This window comes from Hylobates moloch, unplaced genomic scaffold, assembly GCF_009828535.3.
Source record: "Hylobates moloch isolate HMO894 unplaced genomic scaffold, HMol_V3 SCAFFOLD_74, whole genome shotgun sequence".
Lineage (NCBI taxonomy): Eukaryota > Metazoa > Chordata > Mammalia > Primates > Hylobatidae > Hylobates > Hylobates moloch.
Genome location: NW_026652349.1, coordinates 190509 through 197387, shown reverse-complemented (window position 1 = coordinate 197387; position 6879 = coordinate 190509). Strand labels below are relative to the sequence as shown.

General features: G+C 48.2%; 1 protein-coding gene across 4 annotated transcripts in view; it reads left to right on the top strand.

The window, feature by feature from the left end:
• Positions 1 to 6879, top strand: part of LOC116463885 (AP-2 complex subunit alpha-2) — an 85598-nt gene that overhangs the window by 26301 nt on the left and 52418 nt on the right. The window contains exon 1 of one of the 4 annotated variants that reach the window (XM_058434912.1): positions 6211 to 6367. The exons of the other annotated variants lie outside the window; for them this stretch is intronic. The gene's annotated coding sequence lies outside the window, so the exon portion shown is untranslated. Of the gene's footprint in view, positions 1 to 6210; positions 6368 to 6879 lie in introns of those variants that run through there. 4 annotated transcript variants of the gene reach the window in all.

Here is a 6879-nt window from a genome sequence, read left to right as displayed (position 1 = left end):
AAAAAAAAAAAAAAAAAAAAAAAAAAAAAAAAAAAATTAACTGGCTGTGGCGGTGTGCACCTGTAATCCCAGCTTCTTGGGAGGCTGAGGCAAAAGGATCACTTGAACCTGGGAAGTGGATGTTGCAGTGAGCCGAGGTCATGTCACTGTACTCCACCCTGGGCGACAGAGTGAGACTGCATCTCAAAAAAAAAAAAAAAATTGATGAAGTATTAAAATATACATTTCTTCCAAATAGATTTACGAATGTTCAATAAGCATAGAAAAGCTATCAGAAAAATGCATATCAAAATCACAGTGAGATACTGCATCACACTTACCCAGATGGCTGTAATAAAAAAGATGAGGCCAGGCACTCCCAGCTGTAATTTCAGCACTTTGGGAGGCCGAGGTGGGTGGGATCACCTGAGGTCAGGAGTTTGAGACCAGCCTGACCAATATGGTGAAACCCCACCTCTACTAAAAATACAAAAATTAGCTGGGTGTAGTGGTAGGCGCCTCTAATTCCAGCTACTTGGGAGGCTGAGGCAGGAGAATTGCTTGAACCCGGGAGGTGGAGGTTGCAGTGAGCCGAGATCACACCACTGCACTCCAGCCTGGGCAACAGGGTGAGACTCAAAAAAAAAAAAAAAAAAAAAAAAAAAGAGAGAACATGTGAGGTTATCCTTGGTGATGGGTACAGTAGCTTCTCGTGGCTGGACCAGTGCTTTGCTCCTTATTTCACACTTCTCCTCACAGCTCTTTCGTTGATGGCACACCCATTTGAAGAAGAGAAACCGAGGCAGATTGCGGTTAAGTTAATAGCCCAGAGTCACGTAGCTAGTAAAACATGGAGTGACATTCCAGTCCAGGCCTGATTTCAGAGTTTGCTTGGCTGACTGCTGTGCTAACCACCTTAATAGTAATTTTAGCAATTATAGCTTCCTTCAAAAATTCTTGGGCTTGGTCAATTTTGGGCTTTTGGGTTACTCGGCGGAATCACTTTATTTCTTTGAGACAGAGTCTCACCTTGTTGCCTAGGCTGGAGTACAGTGATGCTATCCTGGTTCACTGGAGTGTTGACTTCCTGGGCTCAGGTGATCCCCCCACCTCAGCCTCCCTGGTAGCTGGGACCACAGGCATGCACCACCACACCTGTCTAATTTTTTAAAACTTATTTATAGAGACCGGGTCTCCCTCTGTTGCTTAGGCTGGTCTCGAGCTCCTGGGCTCAAACAGCTCTCCCACTTCGGCCTCCCAAGGTGCTGGGATTATAGGTGTGAGCCACTGTGCCCAGTCTGAAATCACTTTATATACAGACTAAAACTCTGTAGACCAAGTTTTGTTGCACATTGCAAGGACAGAAGATTTTGGTAGTTTGGTATTTTATGATCATCTGTCATGGGCTCCTTTACTATTTGTTGGGAACTTGGGCTGTTCCCAGAATACTAATCCTCTCTGTTGATTAGTTCAGCCTGTAAACAAGAAATCATTAACCAGCATGCTGTTCCTGAAGAATGACCAGGGACAATAATTGTAAGAATTCAAGAGCTTTTATCCAAGCCTGCCCCTATAGAGTATTTTCTTTGCTACTTCATGGAGTGCAAATTGTAACTTGCTTTTGCCGGTAGCTATGGCGTGTCCAGGTTACTCATTAGCCACCAGAGCTCCTGAGTTCACTGTGAGAATTCCCTGATGTAAGTACAGTACCCTTAGTGCTGATGGGCTGGCTGCAGTTCAGACAGGAACAGTGCAGGATGGCTATGGCCAGTGTCTCTTTAACAAAGATCAGACTGTGTGTGGGGCTGGGCTTGTTGCTGTGGGTCGGTTACTCTTGCTCATGCTTTACCCTTTTAGAATTCAGCTCCTCCCCCCTTCTCCTCAAGCGAATTTATCTAAAAAGATAAGATTTTTTGCTAGATCTGTTCCTGGCAAGGTGGGGTGGTTGAAGTCCTCCTGTGAGGCCCTCTGCCTTATGGAGATCAGTGCAGTGTCAGTGGCATGAATTGGCGCCTGGCCAGGAACATGCTCTGCTCCTTTACAGGAGAGCCCCTGACAGGCACTGGAGTGCTCAGATTGTTAACCTGTGTCCATCGCAACTGCAGGGGTGCTACGTTGATCATGCAGCTTCTACTAGAGCGTTTTTGGTAAACTTAGGACGTGGTGGTTGACTTGAATGTGTCAGTCTTGCCTACAGGTCATCATCTGTCATCTCAGCCATGGTCGTGCTGGATTGTCTTTCTTGTTTTTGAGACAGGCTCTCTCTCTGTCACCCAGTTGCCCAGGCTGGAGTGCAGTGGTGTGATCTTGGCTCACTGCAACCTCTGCCTCTCGGGTTCAGGGAATTCTTCCACTTCAGCTTCCCCAGTAGCTGGGATTACAGGCTCACGCCACCATGCCCAGCTAATTTTTGTGTTTTTACTAGAGACGGGATTTCACCATGTTGCCCAGGCTGGTCTCAAACTCCTGACTTCAAGTGATCCACCCGCCTCAGTCTCCCAAAGTGCTGGGATTATAGGCGTGAACCACTGCGCCTAGCCTGATGGCGTATTTTTATGTGAAATTAGTCTTCCTGAACTGTCAGAGGAGGCATGGTCTGGGTGGCTTTTCTACCATAAGAGCCCCCCCTCCATTGTCTTCACACAGTGGCCTGCCTGGCAGCTGCAGTTGGAAGTCCCTGGCTCCTTCCTGGCTCCATCTGCCTGCTGTCCCTGCACCTCCCGTTTTCCCTACTTTTGCGTTGTCTGTGCTCAGTAGGGACGCTGTGTCAGGTCACTCCATCCCTGGTTCTTGCATCATGCTTAGCCCTCTGTGGATACTGGGGCTGCTGGGGCTCTCCTGTCCTCAGGTCTGGCTGAGACGTGACACTACTCTTCTCTCTACCTTCTCTATCTCTTTTTTTTTTTTTTTTTTGAGACGGAGTCTCGCTCTGTTGCCCAGGCTGGAATGCAATGGTGCGATCTTGGCTCACTGCAACCTCCGCCTCCTGGGTTCAAGCGATTCTCCTGCCTCAGCTTCCTGAGTAGCTGGGATTGCAGGCGCCTGCCACCATACCTGGCTGATTTTTGTATTTTTAGTAGAGACAGAGTTTCACCATGCTGGCCAGGCTGGTTTTGAACTCCCGACCTCAGGTGATCCGCCCACCTCAGCCTCCCAAAGTGCAGGCGTGAGCCACCGCGCCTGGCCTCTCTACCTTCTCTTGCACAGACATGATGCTGTGAGGTTGTGTGGCCCTTGGTGGCTTTCCTTTTGAGGGAGCTGGAGCTCAGAGGCACAACAGAATGAGTCAGAGGCTGCGCTCGGATTCCCACCTCGCTTGGATTCCCACCTCATGTGCTGGCCCCAAAGTTCACTCTTGTCACCACCCTCCATGCTTCTCCCCCTCCTCGGGCTGGCCTGCCCTCGTTTTAAAGTGTGTGTGTATGTGTGTATGTGTATATTTGTATTTATGCGTGTGTGTGTACATGTGTGTATTTGTGTGTGTATATGTGTATTTGTGTTTATGTGTATGTATGTATATGTGTATATATGTTGTATTTGTGTTTATATTTGTGTATATATGTTGTATTTGTGTTTGTGTATGTGTGTATTTTTGTGTATCTGTATTTGTATTTATGTGTGTTTGTAAATGTGTGTATATGTATATTTGTGTGTGGCGTGTACATTTGTGTATTTGTGTGTATTTGGTTTGTGTGTGTTTGTACGTGTATTTGTATATATGTGTATTTGTGTTTGTATAAATGTGTATTCATGTGTGTTTGTAAATATGTGCATGTGTGTATTTGGTGTGTACGTGTGTGTATTTGTGTGTGTGTGTGTGTGTGTGTGTGTGTTGAAAATTGGGCAATTGAAAGCAAGCTGCGGATAGGAAGGTGGAACTTGTCTCTGTTTCTATCCCCCAGAGGAGGGGGGTTAACTGCCTGTTTCTCCTGGTGGTTACCTCTGTAACTCTACATTATGTGCTGTTCGTTTTAGTTTGTGGTTTCACAGCCTTACATAAAATCTGTAGATTCCGCAGGAAAGTTGATTTAGCTCATGTAGTAGTATTTCCTCTTTCTCCTGCTCCTAGGTTTTCATTATTTCTGCTTTAGATCTGAGCTCTGTTGATTCTGGACAACATAAGTTCCCCCTCAGAGTGGTTTCTTTCCCTGGTGTTTGGGTGGGTAAAGTAGAGGGCACAAGCCAGGGAGAGAGTGCAAGGTCCCCTGTTGCAGACTTAATAGCACAGATCTGTGTACACCTTTGTGAGAAGCACACATGTACACACACAGTGAGTGGCGCACACACACGTACACACACAGTAGCGTGCACACGTAGGCACACACACACTGGCACACCGCACCCAGTGCAGAGTGCCTTACCCATGCGCAGTCCCAGCCGTGTGAAGCTGCCTGCAGGCTTTGTGTGGCAGAAGCTCCCAAGACACTGTTTTCGTGACTCTTTCAGCCAAGTCCAAAAAACCTGCCATCCTGGGGGGCATCAGGCTGCCAGCATCCTCCTATACCTGCTGCCCTGCTTTCTTGTGGAGCCGTCCGCTGGTCAGCCATCATACAGAGAGGAGTGGGGATGCTGAGACGCTGGGCAGCCTGCCCAGGGGTCACTGCTGTGAGCAGCTTTCAGAGCTGGGAAGAGAGACTGACTGGGACAGGAGGTTTGGGTGTGTCTGTGTCTTGTTAAAGGTCCCCTGAGGGCAGAAGCTGTTGTGTTCCCAGCACCTGGGACAGTGCTTGGGTTGGGGAGCCTCCACATAGGCACTTGATTTTCCTGTTCTGACCACCTGTCCATCTGGAGTTTTCTAGGGTAGGACTGGCTCAAAGGACTGTTTGTTCAGTTCAGGAAACATTCAACCTTATTTATTAGCCAATGTGTAGTAAAAGACAAAAGATGTTCTGGAGGAGGGAGTTTGTCCTGTGGGGGAGGCAAGATCAGTTTTGGAAGCAGCAGTGGTGGAGTTAGGCCCTGTGACTGCGTAGGGCAGGGGTGAGCTCTTTGTCCTCTGATCTGTGCGCACCAGGCCTGGCGGGGCCGCTTGTGTCGTGTTCTGATGTGGATGGTTTGCTGCAGAGGCCTTTTACTTCAGCTGGAGATCCTTAAACCAAAGACTCAGTTGAGAAGGTTTTTTAAATAGTCAGCTTTATTATTGCTTTAAAAAGTGACTTAGGGCCAGGGTGCAGTGGCTCACACCTGTAATCCCAGCATTTTAGGAGGCCGAGGTGAGAGGATTGCTTGAGCTTAGGAGATGGAGACCAGCCCAAATACCATAGTGAGAACTTGTCTCTATTTTTTCTTTTTTCTTTTTCTTTTTTTTGAGACGGAGTCTCTCTCTGTCGCCCAGGCTAGAGTGCAGTGGCGCGATCTCGGCTCACTGCAAGCTCCGCCTCCCGGGTTCACGCCATTCTCCTGCCCCAGCCTCCCCAGTAGCTGGGACTACAGGTGCCCGCCACTGCGCCCGGCTAATTTTTTGTATTTTTAGTAGAGACAGGGTTTCACCATGTTAACCAGGATGGTCTTGATCTCCTGACCTTGTGATCCGCCTGCCTCGGCCTCTCAAAGTGCTGGGATTATAGGCGTGAGCCACCGCGCCTGGCCTTATTTTTTTTTTTTTTTTCGGGGACGGGATCTTGCTCTGTCACCTTGGTTCACTGCAGCCTTCGCCTCCTGGGTTCAAGTGATTCTACTGTCTCAGCCTCCCAAGTAGCTGGGATTACAGGCATGCCACCACGCCTGGCTAATTTTTGTATTTTTAGTAGAGACGGGGTTTTGCCTCGTTGGCCAGGCTGGTCTCAAACTCCTGAACTCAGGCGATCTACCTGCCTCTGATGAGGCACCACCATGCCTGGCCATATTTTTAATTTTTAAAAAATAAAAAAATAAGAATAAAAAGTGACTTAAATGTACACAAACTTGTTTTTGCACACAACTCACCTTACCCTGTGTGATGAATAATTGTATTTTGACAGTACTTGTTAAACGTGTATCCCTATTAATATCACTTGTACTCTTTAAGCCTCAGTTTTCACGGCTGGTCCAGGTAGAGTTAAACTACACATGGTCTCATCTCTCTCCCATGCCGGGCTTGTGACATGCATGCAAGTGTTTGTTGAGCGAGGGCCATTTAGCAGTAGATTTAGCGTGTACTGAAAGTTTGATTGTCACACGTCTAATGTGCATTTTCTCTCTTTTGTACAATGGAGAATTCCCACATTTCATGGGTGTGAGCTGTAAAGACTTGAAGCTAGTATTCCTCTGCTGTCCCACTACAACACAGAAGACTTCTGTGACCCCAGAATATGTGGGGGTTTCTTCCCATCGGCAAACAAGCTATCAGTTCTGCAGCAGGCACCAGCGGGGTGTCCTCCAGCTCGATTCTGACACCGTCTACCTGGAGGTAGTGTCAGATCCCGCAGGGCAGTCCCAGGGCTACCCCCTACTTCTTATGTTAGCCTCGAGCCTCAGGTTGTGACCTGTGCTCCTGCATGACAGACTGTGAATGGACATCTCACGACCCCCTCTTTGGATTCAATTAGTTTGCTAGAGAGGCTCACAGAACTCAGGGAAACACATTTATTTGATCATAAAGGCTAGTACAAAGGGTGCAGGTGACGTGATGCGTAGGGCATGGTACTGGGGCATGGCCGCTCCATGTCCCTCCAGGGATCCCCGTGTGTTCAGTTATCCAGACATTCCCCAAACCGTGTCCTCCTGGGCCTTTTGTGCAGACTTCACTGGATAGGCATGATTGACAGCCGTGTACAAATAGGACTGGACCAAAAGGGTGTGATCTAAACCCAGCAGGGCCTGTCTGTGCAGATTCTTCCCGGCCTCTCTGTGTGGCATTCCTTCCCCCGGGGTGTGGGGCAGGGCCCCTTCTGAAATGGGGGTCTTGTGACCCACAGTCAG